Raw genomic sequence first — 16599 nt, forward strand, 5'->3', positions numbered from 1 at the left:
CCACCCACCAGCCCCTGTTGACAGCGATTTGTTGGAATAAAAAATTTATTGACGTGAATTGGTTTCTCTTACAAGTTGTCTTGGAATAAAGTTGATAATGTGTGTATAATAAAGGATAATTTCGTTTTTAAACATGTTTCTTAGCAGAAATGTTTGCGAATAAGTTTAATGATGTTGCCCAGTAGAGTTGGTTTCTCTTACAGGTTGTCTTGGAATGAAGTTGATAATGTGTGTATAATAAAGGATGATTTTCGTTTTGTTTTTAACATGTTTTCTTAGTAGAAATGTTTTGCGAATAAGTTTAATGGTGATGCTCAGTAGAGTTTTACGTGAAATCGTTTGAATGTGATAATTTCCTTTTCGTTAGCTTAGTTTAAAATGTCATATTTATTTCTGGTCGGGCGGTAAGGTCATGATCGGTGAGCAGTAATTGGAAGATCCCTAGAGGTTTGGGCGTCACCCATTACGGATGGGAGCGCCCGGGGGGAGGCGGCCATTGGCCCCTCAAACGGGAGGCGGTCCCATCTAAGGATGGGACGCCGAAAGGGAAGGCGGCCATAGGCCCCTTCACTGGGTAGGAGGGGATACGGACCACTCCTCGGAATTTCCCGGGGCCCGGACATCTGCGACGGCAGGTGTGGTAAGTTGTGTGGGGTGGGAGGGGGGTCTACGCTACCTTCTAGACACCTCACACGAGTCCTCGGACGACCACTAAGATGGCGTCGAGTTAACAGGGGGCCCCCGCTAAGGCAAGGGAAATTGGAAGTTGGCACAGAGGTACAGTCCTCTGTGCGCCCGCCCCTCACAAGTGAGGGGGGAATTGGTATTGGGGATCTGACACCGGTTACGACCTTGCCGTTGGCCCGTAACGTTAGGATGTACAATTTCAATGTTTAGAAATGCATTTGCAGGATGTTTAGTATCGGCTAGGAGAACCTTTGTATTAGAGATGTGTTAAGGTCAGCCAAGAACATCGTACTGTATAAATGAAATTGTACATGATATGAAACTGTTATTTTAATGTTTTAATTTTGTTTCATATTTTAATAAATACGGCCGGGAAGGGTAACTCCCTCCCGCCTTCCAAAAGCTCAGAACCGTTTCCGTCTTCCCATCCTTGGGGATTTGTGTTGAGAGGGGGTGGCGGGTATCACAGCCATAGGCACTTAAAAAAAAATTAGCTCTTATTCCAGGTCCTGAGGAAAACCCTCAAAATATCTCATTGGGTTTGAAATGCATAGAGCTTCCTTTTGTGTTGAAACAAGTTCTGTTCCTTGTAAGAAAAGTCTCAGGTCCTTTAGTAATTATAGAACAAGTAATGACATTTGCTTTTCTGTGACCTGAATATCTCAACTGTTTGACCAAAAAACCTCCCCCTTGGTTTGTGTGTATTTTAAAGTTATAACTTGTTTCTCCTCTTTTTTCACCTATCCCTTGGGTTCTACATTCTTCCTTTTTTTGTTCTTCTTTTCAACACTGAGAAATTTGAGCTCTTTCAAAATCAGATATATTTGTAAACTTGGTGTGTGCAATTGTTACGTCTTTGTTATATTTGTAAATATTTGTTTTATGTAATAATTGTGGTTCGCCAAAAGAAAAAAAATGGACAATGCTCATGAAATTGATAACATGAACTAGATGGTCCTTCCATTTTTGAAAATTAAGTGTATTTAAAATAAAAATAAAAATATTGCGATCATTTTCCCAATCAATATGAGAGTCAAGAGTGATTGCGTTTCAGTGAATTGTAGAATATCATATCAGTACTGGCAATGCTCTTTGTTATTATGTTTATAGTTTGGTCCAGCCTTACTGATTAAGGGCCAGAACCCTTTATTGATTAATACAGTCCCACTAGTAGCAGTTGACTTATAGGCCCTCGGTATATGTTATACCACTTTACAAGGGACCTACGTGTAAATCAAATATGCCAATGAGGTATACACCAACTTCACCATTTTTAGGGGAGAATCACATGCACTTTAGCACCGGGTAGCAGTGGTAAAGTGATCAGAGTCTTAAGACCAACAAAAGAATAAGCACAGCAGGAGGTAAAAGGCAAAATTTCTGGGGAAAACCACCATAAGGATGACAGGTCTAACAGCTACTAATTATAACTGCTGAATTTCTGTGTTTTTTTTTGTTTAAAATGTTAACGTTGTCACTGAGAAATTCACCTAGGTACAATGTTACTTTAACCTTTGTTTTTTTTCAGTGAATTTCAAAGTTTTTTTTAACAAAAGCAGATATTTTTATTGCACCTAACTATAACGTTAATTGAACCTTTATATTTTCTGTGATTTTTAGGGTTTAAAAAAAGTAAATCCTTTATATTTGTGCGTGTGTGTATGGTAGAATGATTTTATATTATATGTAGTATTCAGACGGTATTTTAGTTTAAGAATGCTTTTTTATTGTAAGAAAACAGAATATGGTTCAGTTTGCAAATTTTTTATAAAATGTGTGTGTGTCTTAAACAGATAAAAAATCAATAAAAGTTGTTTATTTGCTCAGTTATTGTAACTCTGATATCAAGGCATGTCACCAGCAATCTTTTTGAGGTGTCATCACTCTTACAAGAGGATGTGAGACTCTTGCGGAACACTCACTAGCTCGTAAAATTCTAAATTTCATTACCATGTATTGTATATGGTTCTTTATCATGTTCTCAGTTATTATGTAATGCTCATCTATATAGAGTTGTAAGTAGAAGATGGTTGGATTTTTTTATTTAAAGTGATTGCTCTTAAGACAATTCCTTGCATAGACTCTGAGTGGGCTATACTTCTTGTTCGACTCTCACAACGCATCTGTGATATCATACATTTAGATTAAATTACTTACAGTGTTTTACTGTAATTTTGAACAAAATAGAACATTAAACATGCTGTTCAAGGTAGAAAGTTGAATAGTGAACATTTTTTTTTATGGTCTTTCAAGACGACCGCGAAACACTTGTGAGAGGTCCGGGAGATAAATCATACCCGAATGAAGGATTCTGTTTTGTTCATATGGTTGTGTTTATTTAGCAGGAGAAGGTTCTATCTTTTTTGCTTTATTTCAGTATTCGCCTTTGATGAGAGTAGACATATTTGGCTTGCTCTTCTATCCTGTTTCCATTCAGCAGAAAGATGTCTTCATAAGATTTAGATGAACAGTCAGGGACTTCTGCACCAGCTCAGCCATCTCAGCCACCTCTGCCACCCAAGGAATCCTTAGTGTGCCAATTCTTTGAAATGAGGCCAGGTGCAAAGAAAAGTACTGCGAAGTATGTTAGTGTAAACTTTGCAGCAAAGAGTTTGTAGTAATCAGGGATGACACCAGTATGATGTAGTCAATGTAGGTTTATTGTAGTAAAGATAATGCAGGTAAATAGGTATCCATAAGCTCCATCAAGGTCTTAGATAGGTCCCATCACAGTCCTACCGGGAACAGCCTGCTAGCTGCTCAGCCCCATCCATCCAACTGTCACTCTCTCTCAGTCTCTCAAGCCTTCCACACATAGCTCACACACTAAACGTTCCATTTAGAACACACACACAGGCTGAGCAGCTAGGGAGAAGAATAACATGAGATATATAGTAAGAGGAGAATACTACAGAGTTCATCCGGGGGAGGAGAAATAAACAATATAGCATGAGTAACACAGGGTTGTGGAGACATCTGAGGTCTATGCACCCACAAAGGATTGCATGAGCAGAGTTGGCTTGTGCTGAAGAGCCAGACCACTCTACAGGAACATCAACATCATTTGCTCCAGGAAATACTCTGCCTACGCCGGTTCTCGGTGCACAAGAGGAAAATAACCTTTGCTTTTTTGAAATCTGTTTTTTTCATGCTTATGTAAGCAGGAAGATTGTAAAAGAGTACACATACACCGCTAAGAAGTAATTTTGTACAGTTTACTGAAAGTTTTTCTTCATTTTGTTTTTAAGGAGATGCTGATGGTGTTTAATCAACACTTGAAGTTTTATGTTTTTGTTATACCCTTTAAAAAAATCTAAATATTAAAAAGTATTTTAAATGTTTGAAAATTTAAAACATTTTTGATTGTTGTTGAGAACTTTTAACAAAAATGGCTCTTTTCAGTGTTACCCTCTACTTGGTTAATCTATGTTGGTTGTACTATGTTTCCCACTTTTTGCCTTCTTAAAATCTTTCACAAGACTCTTGCAACAGCCACAGAAGCCATCGATGATCGGTGGCTCTTGTAGAGTTTGCGATTGCCAGGCAGGAAATACCTTGTGTGCAGTCCCGAAAGAGTAGTGCTTCCTGGTTTGCTTTCATGAGAATCTCCTAAGATTGTACCTTTTATAATGAACTTTGTATTTATCACTGAGTATATCTTTATGTAGTATGTGTAATTTATATACACCAGAATAGTAATAAGACTTAACTTGGGTATAAATTCCAAATATAAAGTAATAATTAAAACTGCAAGCAGATGGTTTCTTTAAGTATGCTTTCGAGTTTCTAATCAATATGTTGAAGACCTGGAGCCAATGTGCTTTGTCAAAAATTATATTTGTTGGATATCACTCAAAAGGAAGTACGAATATTTGCTTTTGGATGATGAGCCCGATCTTTGTGAAATCTCTCTCAAAGTGTATGGAAGTGAATCTCATAAGTGAAAGATAGGATCACAACAAAACAACAAGAGGTTTGAATATCCGCAGCCACTTTGAAATTTGATAAATCCCTTAAGTGGGCTGTCTCGGTCCAGCCACATCGCAGTAATTCAGCATTCAGCCACGGGGTACTGGTTTATACCCAAGTTGGGCCTTGAAAAAGTCCACAAGGTGGTCAAAACACGAGTTGGCTGGATCATCTATAATTAACTATAATTGCCTGTATCATCTAACCAATCACCACTGGAGCATCTGAATGATTACATGATTATAATTCAGAAGAATCAAACATTTTTTGGGACATTTGTACTGATTAATTGATTGAACTAAGTAGAAGTAAAAGAAACATTCATCATGCTAAACAAGTTTGGGCTACTTGTTTTGTTAAGATCATGAACTAAAATAAAAACGAACACCATTCTCAGACTAGAGATGACAATAAGTAGGGTGTCATCGTTTCTGAATACATGCTTTGTGCACAATGAGTGCTCCACTATTTTTGATGTCTAGCTCGAGTCAAGGTCATTGAGCCATGCCTGGAAATTGGCAGATGCTAATCTTGGCAGCAGATGTGACAATAGTGTATGAGTACCAGAAATGCTTAATAATCTCTAGGCTTGGAAGGGAGGGAAGTGCAACATTTATACCAAAGTTGCTTTTGTTCATGCAGGATTGCATATCGGACTGTGGAGAGAAAGTGCCCTTTTTGCTGACACATCTTTCTTGCATGATAAGTCTTCATAGTACAGTGTCGGGATAAACTGGACCCTCTCCTTTGAACTGTGTCTTGGATTGTGGGTGTGCAAATTAGGTTGTGAAAATTAGCTTAGCTCCTTGACCACATCTCTTCCCAGGATGACAGATGTAGAGTAAGGTGCAGTAATGAAATTAACTCTATGCCTTGCATAACAGCTATAGAGACTCTGATGTGTAAATGCTCTGACCTGCCAATTGAGACATCTCTCCAGGGTAATATGTGTGCAATGTAGGCTGTGAGCAGTAGGGTATAGAAATGGAGTATCCTCTCTGCTGACAACTGTGTCTTGGTTGATTGATGTGGCTAGTTGATTATGGGGACACTCACCTCTCCCACAGATACCTCCCTATTAGGACAATGAGGCATAGTATGGTGTGCACAGGGACAGACTTCTCTGCTGAAACTTCTCTCCAGAGTCACATGCATATATAGTAACATGTGCAAAAGAACTACCCTCGCCACTATCTCATCTCAGCTGATAGCACTGCTTAGTATAATATGAAGATGCACTGGCCTCTGTGCCAAAACCTCTCTCTTTTATGGGAGGTCTGAATAATACAGTGAGCACACTGACTGATCTCTCTAGTAAGACCTCACTGTTGAATGAGAAGTCACCATAGTTGGATAGTCAAATATTTATCTTCTCCATTAACAATTAAGCAAACAAATCAGTAGTAACTTTAAACTTTTTTTATTACAGAAAAACAATTTAACAACATTACAAAATGTTATCAACAACAACTACATTAACAAACTATATCAACAGTTATAAAACAAACAAAACAAACAACTTTCCTAATGTATAATGTCTTAATTACATTATGATGAGCAGCCTGGTGTAATTGCACAACCTCGGTCACCTCAGCCTGGCAAAGAGACTTTGATATGACAGTTCCTCATGTGTACAGTTTTTAAAAATAAGTTCACTAATGCGAGCTTGGGCAGAGAAAGCTCATGCTGCTGAACTGCAGAGCTCTTCATGTGCTTCCACATCTTTCCAATCTGGATACACTGTGCCTGCTCAGGTACTCACTCCTGAACAATACAATAATCCTGTTTGTCCAAACAAGGCTCTTGTTTGCCACTTATGTAACAGATAATTATTTTCCCAGAGATAGGTAGACCTGCACAGCACACACTTGTGCAAGATTACACATGTGACCTTATGCAATGCAAATATTATCAATTCTCAGTAAATAGTTTGTCTACTCCCTTTCCATAGAGTAATTATTAACTTTTTTTTCAAAGCAGATATTTTCTCAAATAGTAGTTTCCTTTTCCACAACTTCTGTTCTCCATTTTTCTCAAACCAAAAAGAGAAAATAACCAAAACGTTTTAAAGTTATATACTAGTTGAAAATTCATAACAGTCTTTGCTCACTCTATTCTGTAACATTTTCTCCATCTTTCACCAACAATCACATATTTATATTTATATCTAGTGTACCACTGACTTGTTATTCCTTACTCCCCAAAAATTCAACACCCTCACCCAGTGTATTGTTTTTCACAAATACATAATAACTTACCATAGAACCTGATTTCATAAAGTTTCTAAAGTGACAGATTCCTTTTGAGACACCTTTGATAACACTGAGCATGATGTTTCACTCTAGAAATAGCAATATAACCACTCAAACATCTTATAGTACTAAAGTATATATACTAAGAGATATATAAAGCACTAGGTCTTATAATAACACATTTTTTAAATGATTTGAGACAGACTACCTCCTTTACTTATAAGTGCATACAGTTGAAACACTAATTTTTCAACAAATTCTGCAATCCTTGCTGATATCTCTCTTCATTCTAATGTCTACCTCTCAAAAGCTGCATTAAGAGATCTGCACCTCCCCAAACAGCTTTTCACTCATGCCATAGAATACATTTACCAACATTAGTTGACACTTGTTGACAAGTCACAACCAGGTTGATAAAATATATCATTAATTAGTTGAACTTGAAATTCTTTCTTAAATGCAGATGGAAACATCAGTCTTTTTCAGCTTCAAATAACTTCACTTATACTGAGAACAACTCAAACAGACTTCCTTCTCCTCCAAAAGATCAAGAACAAACTGAGCTATTTCTGGTTCTGCACCCAATCACATCACAGCATTTCTTCAACTAGATAATAAGAATGGTAACTATTGGTTGAGCCTTGGCAACTTTTTTTCTCCCAACACGATATTGTGGGACTCTCCCAGGATCATAAAACACCTTACGGCAGGCCTGGTAATTCACTCTAAGATGACTGGTGTGCATAGTAGGGTGTGGGAAGAGAGATTGACCTCTCTGCTGAGACATCTATCTTAGATGATGTGAAAGAGGTGTGGCAGAGCGACCAGGGCGTCTGACTCTGGAGCATGGGGCTCATGATTCGATCCCCGGCAATGGTGGCAGGTCAGCCCAGCACCATGTGACTCTTGGCACTAGCTCGCTTAATCTTCCCGACAGCCCCCAGCACCTTGATACCCTTGGGCAATTGTTCGAGCTTTACAAATACTGGATTTACATGATAGAACTGTTTAATGGTGAATGGAGAGGGACTGCCCTATCCTCTTAGAACTATCTCTTAGATGACAGTTGTGCATAGTAGTGAGTAGAGAGTGACAGCCCTCTTATTTCAGACCTCTCCCTCTCAGATGAGGAATGTTTGTAGTAGGTTGTATGGGGATATACTGGCCTCTCAGCTGAAACCTCTCTCTCAGATAACAAGTGTGCATAGTAGGGTGAATGGATGGATGATGGGTGTGCTTATTAGAGTGTGAAGAATAACTGGCCTGTCTTTTCACACCTCTCTCTCAGATGACAGGTGTGCGTAGTAGTGCATGGAGAGGGACTGGCCTCTCGGTTATGGCAGAGTGTCAATACACATCCCCATGCCTTACTTCCACGATTAAAGAAACGTTTTGATACACTATGCTTTTAATGATCAGCAATCAAAAGTGAGTTTAGTGTTCTAAAAGGGTCTTACAGGGATCAGTTTCCTTAATATTGTAATATTGCCTTCCAAAATGTCAAGTTTTGCTCACACTCAATTTGACTCAATCTGATCCTTCAACAACTGGAAAAGAAGCATCAATGCAATATGTTTTGTACTCTTGACATCTTCTGTTGAAGGACAAATGACAAGGGAATGGGAAGTCAGATTGTTTAAGACCCCCTCACCCCTACCCACACCGAAAAATGTTAACAGCTGGCAAGCTGTTACTCTTCACTCACAATAAGTTGCATGCATGGAAATTAATAATCAGGAAATCTAAAGAGGCAACCAAACAGCCATAGTAAGAAAGGAGGGCTATGGAGTTTTTTTAGGTCGATAAAAGTAAAGACCATCACAATTTTAGTTGTGTAAAAATGATAAAGACAGCGGTCAGAGTATTGAACCTCATAACCTAGCAAATGGCTTTGAGGTCATTGTCTAACTTAAATAAGCCTAATTAAGGCCATTCTATTATCTACAAAAGCACAGATAATGAAACACTACACTGGGACATCAAGCAAGTTAATCAAAAAGCAGTATGAAAGATAAGACTCGTGTCCCAAAGGTGATACTAATAGATCTTTTAAAGGCTTGCCTTGATGTTAGATGTGGATACCACTTAACCTCACCCACTTCTCAAAACTGCGACTTCCACTGACCTGGCAAATTTTAGACTCATCACTTTATTGTAAAATGTTCTTTGACCTATTTCTTCCGAGAGTATTAGAGCAATGGGCTCATCCCTCGAAATTGATATATGTTATGATACAAGCAAAGAATAGGGTTATTAAAACACATCAATGTACTGGGGCACCAATGTAATGCGAATATCTTGAAGGAAAATGCAAATAAGGCAAAAATAGTATTTGGGAATGGATATGCAGGCATAGCTCATTGTAAATAAATCGGAAAACGGATTGAAAGGGTTCCTAATTGCAAATATTAAGGCGTTTGATTGGGAGAAACAGGAGGTTCCCAGCTACATTTACCAATTCTCAAAGGCGACTCATAATGTTATGCTTTATGGTGGATAAATAAAAAAAATATCAAACCCCCCCATTAGAGTTAATTATGAGTGTCACAAAGGTAAAACAATGCCCCTCATTAATTTTCGTATCTATTTGGCGAGAGGAAAACGGCTTTGGCTCCTGCAGAAATTCACACACCCAGTGCTTTAAATAATCTGCCAAGATTTGTATCTAAGCTCAAATAAGGCAAATTTGGCCCCAGGAAAAAGAGTCAAGCAATGGAAGCCACTTATAAAACAATGTACTAAAAGCTTGCAAGAATGATAATTAAAACAGTACTTGCTAAATGCTAATTTAGAAGAAAAGAGTAATAACAGTTGTGAAAATATTTTATAACTGCCTCCGAAACATTGTAGTTGGAGGGGCTCTGCATTGGGAGTCCAACACTACTGTTATTATCAAAGTACAGGAACAGCTCAGAGTGGCCTCCTTTATGGAGAATCAGAGGGCAGGTTTGATCTGTCCCTTTTTGCAATGTTATACCCAAATTTTTTGCCTCTCTCCGCCTATTTTTCTGACCTTTTTGTTGTTTTTAGGACTCTGGGAACTTTAACACTGCTAATTGGCAATAACATGCATGTGCCCTCCCTTAAAAAGCATGGTATGATTGGTTTACTTCTGTTTGGCATATTTAATTTACTTGTAAGTCCCTTGTAAACTGGTATCCCTTGTACCGATGGTCTGTATTTAAAGGCTACTAGTGGACCTACAGCACTGCTTTTGCCACCCACAGATGTAGCCTTTCAGACCGGTGTCAGGCCTGCCACTGCGGAGCCTGCATGCACAGTTTACTGCTACAACGACTTGGCATTTACAACTACTTGCCAAGCTTTAAACTCCCCTTTAACTACATAACATTGTTAAGGTAGGCCAATGTATTCCTATGGGCAGGGTGCTGTGTAAGTAAAAGGTAGGACATGTGCCTGTATTGTGTTGCATAACCTGGTATTGACAAACAGCCTATTGTGTTTGTCACAACTGTGAGGCCTACTCCTCTCATAGGCTAGCATTGGGAATTCCCTTGAATGTGTTTAAGGGATAATTCCTGATCTGAAAGTAGTAGCGTTGCCATGTTTTGTATGATTGGAATGGTTGTGATAAAACCTGCTTACTGGTTTAGGTGGATGTTTCATTACTATTTACAGATGCCACTTTTAGAAAGTGGACATTTTTTGTCTGTGCTTATGACTCTTTATGCTTTGCAGCCTGACTCCAATCCACGCCTAGAGCTGTGTGAAAGCTGCACTTGCATACTTTCGAGGCAGCCACGTCACAGGAAGGGCTAGGTGGGACAAGGGTTACATCTGCATTCTTCTACATATTGATGGCCTTCCTGGGCTGGGAGAGGGAAGGGCGTTCACACTTTACATTTCCATAGGTTGTGACCTGCCCTCTCACAAAGTGCTGATTTACCCCCTACTGATGTCTGGAGCCAGCGCTGGGTTAAAAGGGATGGTTGTGCACTTCTAAAGGTTCCTTTGAAATTTCCCCTTTGAGGAAAGACACATTTTGGTCTACGTACAGGACCTCTGACACCCTCAATTTATTTCCCTTGGGGTCCTGATGAGACTCTCCAACTAAGAGGAGCTAAGCTGCTAGGAGAGACTGCCACTGCTAACCTGTGTCAGTCTGCTACAAGCTGATCGCTGTGTTACCTGAAGGAACCGCCATGTTGCAGTGTGCTCTACTGTGTTGGCCTCCTGCCTGCTTCCCCTGCAATGAGGGAGGAAGGATCCTGCCCTCTACATCCAATGACCCCATGAATTCCAAGAGCTTGTTGGCTTGCCCCCTGTTCCAGAAACCTCAGCTTCATCAAAGGTTTCATCTTCCTACCGCTGCTGCACGACTCTGTTGACTGTGAGTCCCACAGTCATCTAGGAATAAGAATCATAGTGTGCCTCATTGATAATCCAGCTGCCTGACACACAGCGTTGCACTTGAGGAAATCGTGTGCCCCATGGGCCGCCCTGTCCTAATCCCCCTTTCATTTCTGCCAAAGAGGACACTGTGTGTTGAGACCCTGCACTGGCCAGATCCTCAGCTGAGCTCCACATGCCCCATGTAACCTGATCAGTGACCCGCACCAGAGTCCTAATTGACCGTCTGCTGGAGTCACAGTGCAGCAAGGACAGAGGCGAGCCCCAGCTACAATATACAGGAGAGATCATTGCAACATTGCCCTCACCCTCGGATTTGCACAGGAGAAAGTGACCTCCCCTTCGCTGAGGCCACCGACGCCGGACGCTCTATCGTGAGCTGGCTGCCGCTACCAACAGTACTGTGCATGGGAGACCCCCGAGGCCTCAGGAGCCTCGCAGGAATGCCCACAAGTGCAGTTGTAGCTACATGAAGTGGCTGTAAGCTCACCCTGCATGACCCCTGTTCTGGCTTTTTCCCCTTCACTCTCCCTGTAACTCTGAAAAATGCAGAGAAATGTTACCTAGACCCTGACGAGACCTAATACCCCAGAATAGAAGTGCATAGCTGCTTCGAATTTGGAATGGATCAGTTGTGCTCCCAATTACTGTAAAGGCTCTAAAAGGAGCCCCATTTAAACCAACATTTGATTTTACATTCATGCCCTATCAAGAATCTTTAAAAGTACATATCAATTGTTTTCCTTACCCGATTTTTATCATTGTAGGCATGTTTTGTGCAGGTTAACTAGGGTTATCCTGAAATGTCTATGTTATCAGAAGTGTGATAACATAAATAGCACTGGGGGGTATGCCGTTTTTGCTCTGCTTTGCCCAGTATTATTGTTAACTGTGATATATGAGAAAATATACATGATATTCATGTCATTTTGATCCAAGTCAACGCCGTTTCTTCATCTTGCTTCAACATTCTTCGCATGCTCAAAAAAACATTTCGCTGGATCCCCACCGAAACTAGAAAAACAGTCACCCACGCTCTGGTCACGAGCCGACTGGACTACGGAAACACCCTCTACGCCGGTACCACCGCAAAACTCCAGAAAAAACTCCAACGCATCCAGAACGCTTCAGCCAGGCTCATATTAGACATCCCGCGTAAAGAACACATATCTGGTCACCTGAAAAACCTCCACTGGCTCCCCGTCAATAAGAGGATTACTTTCCGGCTCCTAACCCACTCACACAAAGCACTCTACGAAATCGGACCCGAATGCCTCAACACACGACTGTCCTTCTACACCCCCTCCCGCCAGCTACGATCCTCCAACCAAGCCCTTGCCACTGTACCTCGCATCAACAAAACCACCATGGGAGGTAGATCCTTCTCCTACCTGGCAGCTAAAACCTGGAACTCACTTCCCACTCACCTTCGCCTTACTCAGAACCACCTAGCATTCAGAAAGCAACTTAAAACGTGGATATTTGACAAGTAATTCCCCACCCTTCTTCAAGCGCCTTGAGAACCTCTGGGTATGTAGCGCGCTATATAAATGACCTGACTTGACTTGACTTGACTATGCCACAGAGATATTTTTATACATACTGTGTAGAGTCTCTTTTGCCACTGGTGGGAGTGCGTTGCGGAAACGCTTTACACATTGCCTTCGATAATAAGCCTGACTGCTCTGCACCAAGCTACCAGAGGGTGAGCACAGGTTACCTTTGGTGTGTAACTTACTTGCATTGGCTAGAGCGATGGGGTTTGCCTGGCTTGGGTGCATACTATGTCCAACCCAAAAACCCCATTTCTATTAGGGCGTTTAGTGAAAGAAGCCACTGATGGTCTGTAATTGGCACTTTTAGGCCACAGTTTACACAACGTTACCTGTCTGACTCATGGCTCATCCCCTGCCATATTACTGCATAAATTAAGCACATTTCATTATAGGCTCCTTCCGAAGCTGGACTTTTTCCCACAATGGAAACTTGCTCTCATCCCGGTTTTATGACTGCAGGAGAGAATCTCTTGCCTATATGTTATGTCTCCCACAGCTCTGTTGCCTGAGCGAAATAAATGTCTCTACATTTTTTTATTCAGTTTAAAATTTGCACCTGCTGCCAGACTCTTATTTTTGTTTAAAGGTAGAGTACCCACAGGTGACAGCAAAGTTCATTACGTTTATCGAGGTAGTGGCAGGTAGACTATCCCAGATGGAGAAAACTATATATATATATATATATTTCAAACCAACATCATCTGTCTGCTCCCTCTAACTAATGTATTTTCTTATTTCTGTAATGCAGAGACAGGAAGGCAACCGTTGTTTAGACTGTATTAATGTTCTTTTAATACTGGTCTTATCACATTTTTAATATAGTAATGATTTCCATTCACTACACAATCTCTGTTTAGTGCTTTAAGGCCTTTTTATCCTCCATTTCATAACTTAGATATTATATAAGCTGACACAGTTTGCTTTTCATTTTAATAATTGCTGTCTACACGAACTAATACATTTAGGGCCAGATGTATCAAAGGGTTTTAGCCATTCTGTGTCTATGGGAAAATGTGTTCATACATATGGCCCTTAATCTTTCCTGTGTGTACCCCATTCTGTTGCTCTTGGCTGGTCTGGATGTCCGATCCTTACATGATGTTAGACTTGCCGACATGGCTTTACTACTATATGTAGAGTGTAAAATGGTGTTCAGTTTACTTTCAGAGCAGCATTGTTGTTTGGAGTAGCTTCACATTATGTCAGATTCATCAGTCTGACACTATGATATGTCAAATGTTAATAGCCAGCAGGGTTTAAGTTAGATATTCTGGTGTGGGCCACCCTGCCAGTTTTCTATGTGCGGTGTTATGTGGTGTGAAGTAGATCACTTTTTTAACTGGTCTGAAGTGTCCTGCATGTGCGACATAAATAGCAAAAAAACGGCTTTCTGGCAGCTGCCTATCAAGGAAGTGTATTTGGCCTAAACCACATTTCTTAAGTTGTAAAAATTTTCATGATTTTAAGGTTTATATCATGTGTCGAAACTTTCAAACGATAAAACACATTTTACATTTCTCTAACCATTTATGAGTTATGAGAGATGCTAATCCATGAACATTTTTAGCAAATATTCCTAGGAGTTGCATAGTACTTAACTGCTCTCACGTTTACTTCTGAAATCTGTGATGAATTTACCATGGCAATTTCTAAGACATTATAAATATTTATTATGTATATGTGTGTATATATATGCATACATATATGTAAATATAGATAGAGATACATATATGTGTATGATATATATATAATAAATATATATATATATAAAACACATCCCCTGTAACCTTTAGTTTTATATATATATATATATATATATATTCGCTTGCCAAGCTCAGAAACGCGCGAGTGCACTCCTTCCAAATCAATAACGCCAGTCCCAAATCCGGTTGAAAAAGGATTTATTAGATCAGCTTAGGAGCCAAAAAAGATACCCTACGCGTTTCAACTGCAAAACTGTGAGCAAGGCAGTTTTGCCGCTGAAACGCGTAGGGTATCTTTTTTGGCTCCTATGTTGATTATGCTGATCTAATAAATCCTTTTTCAACCGGATTTGGGACTGGCGTTATTGATTTGGAAGGAGTGCACTAGCCAATTTCTGCGCTTGGCGAGCGAGTATTTGGAAGTACAGGGTAACCTTTGACCCTGAAGTGCACCGCTGCAAAAGTGTCCCGACATTTTCGAAGGAGGTGAAAAGTTATATATATATATATACTGAAAAAACATTTAAGAAACACTTATGCTTACTGGATTATGTCATCAGTGTTGTCATTTGAGATGTCAACAGTGATGTCAAATGGCCATGTCATGAGTGATGTAATATGTGAGGTCATAAGCAGTGCAGTGCGGGGTAATACATACATTTTCGAAGGAGGTGAAAAGTTATATATATATATATATACTGAAAAAACATTTAAGAAACACTTATGCTTACTGGATTATGTCATCAGTGTTGTCATTTGAGATGTCAACAGTGATGTCAAATGGCCATGTCATGAGTGATGTAATATGTGAGGTCATAAGCAGTGCAGTGCGGGGTAATACATACATTTTTAGCTCAGGTAACTTTAACTGTTGAATTTCTATGGTTTTGTATGAGTCAAATCTGAGCCTAACTTTAGCACTCCACTTTAACCTTCAAAGTCTACTCATTCACACATCCACAGAACCATTCACATACCTATTCACTTATCCATACAACTTGTCACACACCCCTCACTCATCCATTCAAACACTCACATATCCACTCACTCACCCACACAGCCTCTCAGACAACCACTTATTCACTCATACAGCTACTCACGCACCTACCTAATCAATCATACAATCACTTATACAGCCAGTTTCTCACCCATACGGAATCTCAACAGAACTATTTACACACCCATACAACTAATCACATGCCCACTCACACACTCTGTCAACCCCTTACATACCCATTCACTCTCCCTGCAAGCACTCAGATGACCATTCACTCACTCATACAACCACTCACACAGACACTCACTCTTGAAAACAGCCACTCACACATTTCACTCAGTTAACCAAAGAACCACTAAAACAGCCACTCACTCACCCATACAGCCACTTACACATCCATTACTCGCCCATACAGCCACTCACACACCAATACAGCCAAAGACACAGCCACTCACCCCTCCATACAGCTACTTCCATGCCCATTTATTCACCCATACAGTTACATACACCCACACTTATTGACCCATACCGCCACTCACACAGCCATACAGCCACTCACACACTGATACAGACTGTCACAAAGCCACACAGATGATGTATGTTAGAAACAATATCCCTCTTTAGTTGTATAGAAAGAATAGTAATTTAACTTATGGAATAACTTAGTCTATATCTTCAAGTCTCAGAGTTGTGAGTGATTCTATGGAAGATGTCATCAGCAATGTTATTTGAGATGTCATCAGTGATATCATCAGTGATGTCACTGACCATCTCATGAGTAATTTAATATGTGAGGACATAAGAAGTGCATTGCGGAGGCGTAAGTTATAGTTTGCTCAGGTAAGTATAACTGCTGAATTTCTATGGTTTTGTACAAGTAAAATCTGACCCTAAGGGGCTGATCATGATGGAGGATTTTCCACATCCTCCGGGCCGGCGGAAGCCACCACCGGCCCGGAGGATGCGGAAAATCCTCTGCGGACCCACCAAAGACCCACCACCACATTAGGATAGCTGTGGGTCCTGGTTTCAGTCTGCCGCTTTTCCGCCGCGGTTGACTTACC

This window comes from Lissotriton vulgaris, chromosome 4_1, assembly GCF_964263255.1.
Source record: "Lissotriton vulgaris chromosome 4_1, aLisVul1.2, whole genome shotgun sequence".
Lineage (NCBI taxonomy): Eukaryota > Metazoa > Chordata > Amphibia > Caudata > Salamandridae > Lissotriton > Lissotriton vulgaris.